General features: G+C 35.0%; 2 long non-coding RNA genes across 6 annotated transcripts in view; one reads left to right on the forward strand and one right to left on the reverse strand.

The window, feature by feature from the left end:
• Positions 1–12451, forward strand: part of LOC141504371 (uncharacterized) — a 136899-nt gene that overhangs the window by 111306 nt on the left and 13142 nt on the right. The window lies entirely within an intron of this gene.
• Positions 1–12451, reverse strand: part of LOC141504369 (uncharacterized) — a 70445-nt gene that overhangs the window by 43306 nt on the left and 14688 nt on the right. For 3 of the 5 annotated variants that reach the window (XR_012473329.1, XR_012473327.1, XR_012473328.1), the window contains exon 2: positions 11038–11213. The exons of the other annotated variants lie outside the window; for them this stretch is intronic. This is a non-coding gene — a long non-coding RNA (uncharacterized LOC141504369). The remainder of the gene's footprint in view (positions 1–11037; positions 11214–12451) is intronic. 5 annotated transcript variants of the gene reach the window in all.

The raw sequence follows: 12451 nt of genomic DNA on the forward strand, positions 1-12451 counted from the left end.
CTATTAACTCGTAATGATTTGAGAAGACTGCTTGCAAAGGTTTCCTTGTCCCTAGAAATTTCTCTTATAGTTTGAATTCTATGCCATTAGAGTAACTATTTAGCATTAAGGTTGTCCTTTCCTATATAATTTCTTACAGGTTAGTGCAACAACCTACTATACACAAAGCATTCCATTATAAAGGCTATCCTAAAAGACCTACTCTTTCTGGTCTTTCATGGAGAGGGTAAAGGGATGACAGCTGATAAATGGTAGGGGACTAGACTGGAGTCCTTGGTATCGTCATTCTTAGGAAACATCTAGTGTGGGATAGGGCATAGGTTTAGTAAAGAAAGCACACTTGTCCATATAGTCATCAGTCAAAACCATCAAAGGTCATAAGGAATCTCAGTGGTCATCTTATACAAACACTTCATTTTATAAATAAGGAAACTGAGGTAAAGTCACTTGTCTAAGAAAGAAGAGAAAGATTTGAACCAAATCTACTGATCTAAACTCAATGTTCTACTACATCATGCAGACTTGTATAATATCAAAGTCAACATCTTTAGGAAGCGTGAGAGATACTTGCTCATTTTTTAACAGACAGTTGGTTTTGTGGGCAACAGCTTCATAAGAAAAAGACTTTTAGATTCAGTTATGAAATCATAACCACAGGAAGATGTGCAAAATAGTTTCAAAGGTCAGGATTTATTCAAATACCTTCTTAGAGAAGTTTTTCCTGATCCTCTTTAAAGTTAATGCCTACCGTTTGAAGGGAAACTTCCTGGACAACTAAATGGTGCTATGGATAGGGGTCTGAAGTTAGGAAGATTTCTCTTCTTGAGTTCAAATTTGGTCTCAGACACTTATTAGTGTCATGACCCTGAAAAAATAACTTAACCCTGCCTATCTCAGTTTCCTCATCTGTAAATGAGATGGAGAAGGAAATGGCCAGCCATACTAGTATCTTTACCAAGAAAACCTTAAATGGGGTCATGAAGAGTCAAATATGACAGAAAAATAACTGAACTTCCCTCTGAGATTGCCTCCAATTTAACCTGTCATGGCTTATATGTACATGATTATTTGCATGTTGAAAACCTCACTGTTTGGAAATGGTGATGTATTATGGTAAGGCTTTGCTTACAACCATCAGGTGTAAGTACCTGATGGTTGTAACCTCTTCTCACAAGAATACTCTTCCCACTATGCTAAAAAAGATTGTGTACCAGATTCCCTAATTCATAAATGGTCAAAGGATATCAATAGACAGTTTTCAAATGAAGAAATTAAAGCTATATGTAATCATATGAAAGAAATGCTCCAAATCATTATTGGTTAGTGAAATGCAAATTAAAATAATTATGAGGTATCACTTCATACCTATTAGATTGGCTAAGACAACAAAAAGGGAAAATGATCAATGATGAAGAGATTGTGGGAGGATTGGGACATTAATATATTGCTGGTAGAGTTGTGAATTGATCCAACCATTCTGGAGAGCAATATACAACTATCCTCGAAAAGCAATAAAACTGTTTATACCCTTTGACCCAGCAATTCCAATACTAGACCTATATCCAGAAGAAATAGTAAAAAATGGGAAAAGTCCCACATGTTCCAAAAATATTCATAGCAGCTCTTTTTTTGTAGTGGCAAAGAATTGGAAATTGAGAGAATGCCCATCAATTGGGGAATGGTTAAACAAGTTATTGTATATGAATATTATAGAATACTATTGTTCTATGGCTAGACTAAAGAAGCATGGAATGAATTACAGCATCTGATACTGAGTGAAGGGAGCAAAACCAAGGGAACATTGTACACATTAGCAACAACATTGTGAGATGATTAGCCTTGGTGGAAGCAGCTCCTTTCAGCAGTTCAGAGAGCTAGGAACTATTAGACTGGCTATGGACAATGCTATCCCCATCCAAAGGAAGAAAAACAAAACAAAACAAAATAAAATAAAACAAAACAAAAAAACCCTTCAGAATCTGATGAATGCTACATTCATTAAAAATTTATCTATCATATATTTATGCTAATTTACTTCCGTTAATCCTAATTCCTCATACCAAAAATGACTAATCTGTAAACATATTCAACACAAATGTGCATGTACAATATTAACCTGACTCTTCACTCCTGAGAAGAGGGGGATAGGAAGGGAGGGTGGAAGGAAATTTTGTAACTTAAAAATATACATATGCATATGAATAAAAGTTGAAAAACTTTTATAATGTATATTTGGAAAAAAATGAAATATCAATTAAAAAAAGATTGTGTACTAGTCAATGATGATGATGATGATGATGGCATATATAGAACATATTAAAGTTTTCAAAATACTTTGAATATCTGCTCATTTGATTTTCCCAACATTATGAGAAGTAGGTTCCTTTATTATCTACAATTAAAAATGAGAAAATCTAGACTAAAATCCCAATTTCTAAGTGTATAAAGTAGGAATTATAATCAAGATTTTTTGACTCCAACCTTACACTTTGCCCACTGTATGTAGTTGATCTGCCTCTGTGTTGTAAAGAAGTTTTACTCTAACATATCTCCATGTTTGCCAGGACTAGATAGACCAGATGGTTGGTTCATAGTATAAATAGACCACAGATCCAATCTCCATCCCACCCCATCACCACAAACACCTGATATATATATCCTTTAGGACCAGAGATCATGACCTGGAAGACTTAATCCTTTCAGCTTTTGAATTCTTGTTTTCCATTTCCCTTTCCACCTTGGTGATTTCTTGTTACAGATAACTATATGTAGGTGGACTCCAATACATTTCAGTCTACATCCCAGTCATCTTCTCACCATCTACCCTATAGTACTGGCACAGCTACTTCTGACTTCCCTTTTCAAGCTCTGGAAAAAAAAACAAATCAATAATGTCATTGCACCTAAAAGTATATATCAATTGAATCCCCTAAGTGATGACTTTCTAAACCAAAATAGCTTTCCTAGGCATTACTACTCTAATATATCAATTCTCTCTGTTTAGAATGCCCTCTTTGAGGGCAGAAACTATCCTTTTTTAACCAATCCCGCCCCAGAGTTTTGTAGTGGTTTTTTTTTATTAGTTGATTGGGTTTTTTTTTTAGGTTTTTACAAGGCAATGGGGTTAAGTGGCTTTCCTAAGGTCACATAGCTAGGTAATTATTAAGTGTCTGAGGTCGGATTTGAACTCAGGTACTCCTGACTCCAGGGCTGGTGCTCTATCCACTGTGCCACCTAGCCACCCCTTGATTGTTTTTTTTTAAAACTTTACCACACTAAAAGTAGTATGGAACAGTGGGAAGATTTGGAGCTGGAAAACCTGGATTCTAGTACTGGCTCTGACCCTTTGCTTGTCATTTATGACAAGTACATGAGGCATACTCACTGTGGAACAAATTGAAGTTTTTCAATTTCTGTGCAACCATACAACTGATTAACTGTGCATCAGGGTTTCCCTGGTGACAGTCACCAAATATTGCGCAACACCCCAAAGCTTGTGCAAGCACAGAGGAAATGGGATGGCCCCAAAGAGGGATCTTGTACAACAGTAGAAAGTCCTATGCAAGCCAGAATCTGTGTAGGCCTGAATATTTAAATAATGGACAATGATGACTAAGTTCTAATTTGTTATTAGCATCCCTGAATGCAACCAAAGGAAAGTTAAATGAAAAAGGACTTTAAAATCAAATTGATAGATGTATTCAGCTAAGGAAATAGGAGAACAGAGACCATAAAACAAAATGAAATCATTCTACCCAAAGTGGGGATAGAGATGAGAGCTTAGATTTAGAATTAAAAAGACCTAAGTTCAAATCTTATTTCAAAACCTCACTAGCTGTGTAGTCTCCAGCAAGTCACCAAATAATCTCTGTGCCTCAGTTTGCTCATCTATAAAAAAAGAAAAACTGCTGTTATTCATCTTTCCTACCAGAAGAGGATCAATGACATCACAATGATGGGATCAAGGAATGGTGTGACTGACTGTAACTGTGCAACTACAGTAGAAGCTTGGAAAGCCCTACCATAAATAGGACCAAATTTGCAAATTTGGAATGGAGATATATCTAGATTTGAGTATCTAACCTCATGTTTTCTTTGTGCTACTTCAATTCTTCTTTGCATATAAAGCACAAGACCTTCTTTGATGGAGATATGATAAGCTGGGTGGTCCTATGCCAATGTCTCCCATATCTTAAGAGTAAATTTTAAGCTTCTTCAGAGAGACCTTGAGCATGTCTTTGTATCACTTTTCCTTGCCTCCAGCAAGTTCTTCATAAAATAAGTTAAATATGATTGGCATTTGAGGTACATTTGACTAGCCCTTTAGATTTGCACTCTGCTGTAGACTTTGAATGATTATCTAGAGGAAAATAATAATGCTAAACTCACAGAGTTGTAAGGATTAAATTAATTCGCATATGAAAAGCATTTAAAATATTATATAAATTATGTAAAAGTTTTGTGTTCTTATTATCATAATTTTTATTAACCTCTAAATTTCTGAACTCTAGGAAAACGAGCACTTTACCTTAGTTGTACTTATGTATAATTAAAAGACCAGTCACCCCCTTCATATTGTAACCTGTTCTACTGTCTTCCTGAGTTTTTCAGAATGTGTTAAGGATAAAGCTAAACTAATTGACTAAACAAAGAAGATCAAAGGCAGACTTCAGAGGTTTACATAAGAGAAATGAGAAACCCATATCTGCTCCTCTCTTTTGCACAAAGAAAAGTTTTGACACTGAGATGAAGGACAGATACGACATGAATGATGTCCATATAGATATGTTCAGTGTTAGCCTAGATGGGGGAAGCAAGGTTGGCATTTGGGTGTGTGTGTGGGAAAGAGTGAATTAGCAGTTGTTTAAACATAGCACATTAAAACATAATTGAGCTTTGTTTCTAGTCAGGATCCTAGTTTGATAAGTTTTCTTAATCAAAACATCCTCTCCCTAATATCCAGTTGGAGAAGATTCTGATTAAGTTGATCTCCACATAATTTATTTATGGAATATGGGGGGAAAGGCGCACTCTTGGCACAGTTTAGGCCAATAGAAGCTTAAAAATCTACATTTGTCTAACTTTTCCAAAGCAAATTTTTACTTCAATTCAACTTTCTTACTTTTTTCACAAATGATTTAAAACATTGAGAAGTTGGGAGATGGAAACAAGGAAGGGGGAAGAATTATTGTAATTCCAAATACTTCCCTTCCTCTTGAAATTCTATGTACTGTGACCCTAATCATATCACTTGACTGCTCAATGTTTCAGTTTTTACCTCAGAGCTGCCTTGATGTGAAACCAAGATAGTATTTATAAAATTCTTTGCAAATGTTAAAGTCTATTATAAATAGTGATAATTGTCATTATTTCTACTGGAGAGAAGATAGCAGCTGGCTTGGCAGGACTTTACTCATCACCCTTTCAATGATTTATGACCTCAAAGCTTTTTAGAAACAAGAAAGTAATCAGGGGCTCCTTGTCCTAGATTGTGTCTTGACTGGCAAAATGAATGAAATTCAGTATAACAGATGTACTTATTCAAATTGTCTTAGGGCTCATGTGATTGCTTCTTGATCAATTTTGAAGTGATGATCCTTTACATAAAGCAAAGGAATGTTCCCATCTTTGTCAAAGGGAACTTTGTAAGGTACTGTGGGTATAGAATGGTATATCTATTGTTAGACCTAGTTAGTGTATTAGTTGATTTTGCTGCTTATTAATTTTCTCTTTCTTGTTCTTTGGTATAAGAAGTGATTCCCTGAAAAGAGGTGGGAAGACAAATATATTCATAAAGGAAGATGATTTAAAAACCAAAGTTGTCAATGAGAATATGGGGGAAAAGGAAAAAAAGGTAGAGGGAGATTAGATGATCTTATGTTCCTATTTATTTATCATGTGCTCTGGGTCTTATCAGTCGTTGTTTCAGTTTATGACTTTGGCATTTTTTTTGTAGGAGTGAATTTGATAGAGTGGAAATAACTGCCTCCGGAATAAGAGGACTTGGGTTCAAATTCTACCTTAGAAGTAGTTATTTGAATGGCATTGGACTACTTAAACTTTCCGGTTCCATGTGAAATAAGTGACTCTAGGTCTGTCAGATCCCTTTAAGTTCTAGAATTATAAGCCTAAGAGTATCTTCAAATTCACTCCCTTATTTAAGGGCATAGTTTCAATTCTATTGAGAAATAAAAATATAGTAGAAATATTATTAGAAACTGACAATAATATTTATTTAGTGCTGAAAGGTTTGTAAAGCACATGTCATCTCATATGAAACTCAGAACTCTGTGTTGTACCTGCTATAGCTATTCTTCCCATTTTACAGTTGAGAAAACTGAGGTTCAGAGATGTTAAATACCTTGCCCTAGGCTATAAAAATCCCTGATTTTGAAATATGATAATAGAAAGCACGCAGAATTGTGAATCAGAATATTTGGACTCTGACATCTACAGACAGCCAGACTTTCGATAAAAATTGAACTTTTCTGGAATTGTTTCCTTATCTGTAAAAATGCATGGTTTGATTTTTGTCTACTTTATTGGCTCTGCCAATAAAGGTCCTCAAAGGATCAAAGTGGCAGGAATTATTCTCCCTTGCATTGAAGAAATTTCCTTAATCACTATTTTTTCATTGAGTCTTTGGGATTGTTCTAATATACTGCTTCTGGGATTACTACTACTGCTTTGGCTCCAAAGTCCTGGCTTATATCTTAGACTCTGGGTTTGTTAACATTGTCATTTCTGGTTTAATCGTTTGCTGTTTAATCATTTCTTCTTTCCTCAGAAAAATGACTGCCACTTTGTTTAGTCGTCTTATTTTAGTTCATTTTCTTATTTTCCATAGCTAACTCCGATCTTGCCAATATTGAGTACATATATACTCACTAAAGCACTTCTGAAATTAAGCATATATGATTTCCTTCAGTTTCATGATTGCTCTAAATACCTTCACACCAATAGGTCCCTTGGAATTACATGAACTAATTATGAAAGCAGTCTGGAACCATGAAAAGAGCCTGGATGTTTTTGGAATGAAAAGACCTGGGTTCAAATCCTACTTGTTATTTTTGTGACTTTGAATGTGTTTTTGGTCTATTTTTTCACATCTGTAAAACTAATCTGCTTTACTAGATGATCTCTTAGACTAATTACTATCCTATAATTTGCAGTGTATATGTCATCATGTCACACAAAAGAAGAAACTTGAGAAACATGATTCACTGCATATACTGCCAACAGTGTTCCTATAATGCAAACTGAAGGTTAAAAAATTGGTTAAATCGTTCTTGATGATATAAAATTTCCATTCAAGCTCCAAAATTCTATGAATTCAGAATCTCTATCACTACTTTAAGCCCTCAGGCTTCAGTTTCTGAGATTTCAACACTACCAGGGTTTTCTTCTCAGTGCCTCCTTTTATAGAAAATGAATTGATACTCCTCATCTTGGAGGGACTTGAAGATCCTAATCCATGTTCTAGGTTTCCCCAAGCATAACATCTCTTAGCTCCCATTAGTTATTCTTGTTGGCATCTCTAAGTTTTCTCTCATCCATAAAACAGCTGAGAGTTTTCTCTCCCAGCACATCTATAAGACAGCCAAGAGCAATGAGCTAAGGATACTTATACAGCTTACAAAGAAATTACCAGACACAGATCTGTGATCTGTCCAGAATTTAGAATTCTTAGAATTACCCACAAATATATATATATATATATATATATATATATATATATATATATATATATATATATATATATCATGGTCTAGCATTTATAGGGCACACCAAAGTTTTAGTGTTTTAAGCTATTAAAACTTAAATATGGGGGCACCTAGGTGGTGTAGTGGATAAAGCAGCAGCCTTGGAGTCAGGAGTACCTGGGTTCAAATCTGGTCTCAGACACTTAATAATTACCTAGCTGTGTGGCCTTAGGCAAGCCACTTAACCCCATTTGCCTTGCAAAAACCTAAAAAAAACCCAAACTTAAATATTATGCTTAAATAACAACTGTATTATTAAACTCATTATTAAATTAAATATTTAGAATTTCATTTTTTAATTCTTGAAACAACTGTATAATATAAATGCATATATTAAAAGAAGTCAAGGATCAAGAAGCTGATCTCTTGTCAAAAGGATAAAGATGGGAGGATCTTCGGACCCTTGTGTTGAAGAAAGTTCCTTAAACACTACTGTTTCATTCAGTCTAAATATATATATAGAGAGACTACATATATATACATATGTACATATTAAAATTTAATAATCTAAAATATTACTAAGACTTTACACATATAATGAGAGTTAGCTGATACCGAAGTCCTCTTATTTTATAGTACAATGTAGATATTGAGGCCCAAGAAGATAAGAGAGGAGAAAATAAGCACTTATTAATCATATATTATGTGCCAAACACTGCTAAGAACTTTAAAAATATCATATCATTTGATCCTTTATAAATATCATATCATTTAATTGGGAGGTAGATGTTACTATTATCCCCATTTTATACTTGAGGAAACTGAGGCAGACAGATGTTAATAGAGTTGTCCAGGGTCATAAAGCTAATAAGTGACTGACATAAGATTTGAACTCATTTTTCCCTTATTCCCATTTCCTCAGAAGCCATTCAGTTCAACTCTTTCTTTCCAAATGAAAAAAGTCTCTGGAGATAGTAATGAATATCAAGGGCAAAATTTAAATGAAGGTCCTATGATGAGAGCTAGAAGAATAATGAACAAATAACTTTCTAGGACAAAATTGGAGATATCATTAGACCAATTGAAATGGATTTATAAGAGCAAACAAGTCACTGGTCTGATCATAATTTCCTATTCTGGATCATTTTCTATTCAGATTTGTCCAATATTTTACAGGAAGTAAGCAACCAAGCTAGAATTTAAATCTGATCCTTTGATTTCAAATCTAGCACTCTCTCTCCATTGAACAAGCTGCCTCAGCTCATAATGATCCATTTTCCAATTTCCCTTTGATTCTCTTATACTAGGCCCTGAGGTAAGACATGTCCTATTTGGTCTGCTCTTGCCCAGAGTTAGATCTAAGGATGGTTTAATCTGGAGTTCTCCATTGCATGAAGTGATGTTTTATAGGACCTGATACCATACATTCTTAGAGGAGGTAGAATAGATGGAAATTTCAGAAGTGAGAAAAATAGAAGCAGGGATGATAAAACTCTGGAAATAGAAAGAAATGGAAATATGGTATGCACTGGGTTACAAAACTGAAGCAGGGGTAGCTAGGTGGTGAGTGGATAGAGCACCAAGCCTAGAGTCAGGAGTCCCTGAGTTCAAATCCGATCTCAGACACAGACACTTAATAATTACCTAGGTGTGTAGCCTTGGGCAAGCCACTTAATCCCATTTGCCTTGCAAAAACCTAAAAAAAAATGAAGCAAAACAGGCAAATACCAAATAATATAGAGAATACAAAATAGGATTTGACAATTAGGAACCAGAATATTCATCATCTAGGTAGGAATTACAAAAGGACTCAAGAAAAGAATAAGGACTGATGTCTAACAGTTCTGGAAGTGACCCATTAACTTCATGATAGAAATGAGCAAGCAAAAGCCCAGAAGAAGACTAATCCCTGAGATTACATAGTAAATATGCAATAGAACCTTGAACCAGAGTCATATTTTCTGTCTAGATTTGGAAATGGATAATAGTGCTATTGTCATAAAAATCTTCCAATGCAACCAGCTTATTTGTGTCCTTAAATTCTACAAAGGAGGAAACTGCTGCCTTAAGTTGCACTGACAATATCACTGCAGTTGTTATTCATTGATTTGGGTCTACCTTGAGATGGCACAGGTAATGATGTACTCTTTCCTTCTCATCGTGTGTGACTCATCTCTAACATAGAAAACGAAGAGAATATGACACGGCCATTAGACTAGTGACTAGTTCTTTGTTCTATAAATCCATTTCAATTGGTCTAAGAGTAGTTTCCATTTTGAGGCTGGAAAATTGTTTGCTTATTGTCCTTCTTTAGCTGTGGTTACAGGACCTTTATTCCAATCTCACTTCTGATGTATATTGCTATGGGTAAATATGAATAACAACTTCTGGAGGCCTCTCTCTCTTTCGTTCTTTTTTGTTTGATTTTGTGGGGCAATGGGAATAAGTCACACAGCTAGTAAGCATCAAATGTCTGAGGCTGAATATGAACTCAGATCCTCCTGACTCCAGGACCAGTGCTTTATCCACTGCACAACCCAGCTGACCCCAGAGGTCTTTCTTTCATCTGGAAAATGAGAGAGTTGACTGGGTGATCTCTGAATACTCTCCCAGCTCTAGCTCTGATCCTAAGAGTTCTTGAGTCTCTTACATTAAGGAGACTCTTTAGTTTAAAAGAAACCCAATATCTTTGTCTCTCTTCCCTCTTCTCTCTGTCTCTCTCTCTCTCAGTTTCTCTGATTCTGTCTCTATTTGGCTGTTTGTCTCATATATCTATACCTAGATCTATATTTATATATGTAGAGAGAGAGAGAGACAGGTAGATATAGGTATCTTAAAATAAATATTAATATTTAAAATATATAGTTAAATACATGCATATATAAATATATACATACACACACACACACACACACACACACACATATATATATATATATGTGTGTGTGTGTGTATATATGTAATGAGCAGAAAGAGTACAAGTCTTGGTCCAGGAAGGTCTTTCTTTGAATCCTGCCTTTGATATTTGCTATATATGTAACCATAGGCATGTCACTATAGTCTTTTTTCTTGGTCCTTAATTTCCTCATCTATAGAATAAAAATAGTAATACCTGTAAGGATCCAACTCAAAAGGTTATTGTGAATTAATTTAATATGAAGTAAATGCCTTGAAAACAATTCACAAAATAAGTTATTATTATTATTATTATTATTGCTTCCTGGTAAGGAGGAAAAGTAGTTAGTACTCTATAATTCTCCTCTCCATTTCACACTATCCCTAGGACTTTGGGAGGTCAACTGTTTCCTTCAGTAAGTATATTTCTTCACCTCACCTTTATTCCTCTTCAAGTCTTTCTGTCAGCAGTGTTAACTGAGAAGGCCTGAGACCTATCATAGGCAACGGGTCTGGGAGTACTCCAAGATATGTGAGGAAGAAGACAAAATTAGCAAGTCATTATTAGGTCCTTTGAATGGCATCTGGAAAGCAGGCATAGCCTTTTGTAGGCTGCTGGAAGAGGGAGAAAAAGAATAGTCAAGTAATAGAAGCAAAGTTAGCCCCTGCAAAAAAGGAAAAATCACCCATGTGGCCACAGTGCCCAAGCGCTGAGATCAGAAGAACTCTGTTCTGGCCAAGTGCCTTATGGAAATATCCCATCAAAGTGAGCTCATGCAAAACTAATTCCTCTAACTCTTTTGCACTATCCCTGGGTGTGGCAATGAGTTCCAGAAAATTCTGGTACTTAGGTCAGCTTCAATGATTAATGACACGGTCAGGAAACAGCAAATAAAAAAAAAATCTATTTTGTTAGTTTTATTTATTTGAGCCCTAACAAGATGAGTGATGGGAGGGAGAAGGTGAACTAATTAAGAGAAACAACTAAGGAGAGTGAATGAACAATAGGAGAAACAAGGCAATGAGGTTACTGGATCCTGGCAGGGCTTAGGTAGAAAGGATGCTTAGATATGGAATGCCTGGTAGGACAAAAGACAGGAGAATATCCTGGAATGTGTCCAAATAAAGTGAACAGAACTAGAAAAATTCATACAATAACAACAATGCTAACACCTTTTTTAAAAAAGTAAACAAGAATGTAGTAAGAGCTTTCCATGTATCAGGCACTCTCTGCAAGGTTCTAGGGATACAAAGACATATTCTATTTCCTTTTTAATGCATTTTATTCTTTCCAATTATAAATAAAGACAAATTTTAGCATACAATTTTACAAAATTTTGAATTTCAAATTTATTCCCTCTTTGTCTTCTCTCCCCTTCCTAAAATGAAAAGCAGTTTGATATAGCTGTTAAGAACATTGAAAGACTGACAAACTAACAATGCAATGACCACCCAATACTCCAAAGAATGAAAGATCAAATTTGTTACTCACCTCAGTATAGAGATGAAAGATTCAGAATGCAAAATGAACCATAAATACTTTGGGGACATAAGTCATTATTTGAATTTGTTTTGCATATTTTCATTTTCAATAATGAAGGAATGAAAGGGAGTAAAATTAATTTTTGTTAATTGATCAAAAATTATTTTAAGTTGATTTGAATAATCATCTCTTTTACTTACTACTTGTGTATACATGCATGCATATGCATGACTAGATGTGCTAAAAAAGGAGCCTTCCTTAAAGTGAGAAAAGCAAGGAGAAGAAGAAGGAAGGGGAGAATTGATGGCAAGTTATGAAAAAGGTATATACATCCTTCTAGTTAAGCCTATGTAACTCTGTGACTTTGGAC

Source organism: Macrotis lagotis, chromosome 1, assembly GCF_037893015.1.
Source record: "Macrotis lagotis isolate mMagLag1 chromosome 1, bilby.v1.9.chrom.fasta, whole genome shotgun sequence".
Lineage (NCBI taxonomy): Eukaryota > Metazoa > Chordata > Mammalia > Peramelemorphia > Peramelidae > Macrotis > Macrotis lagotis.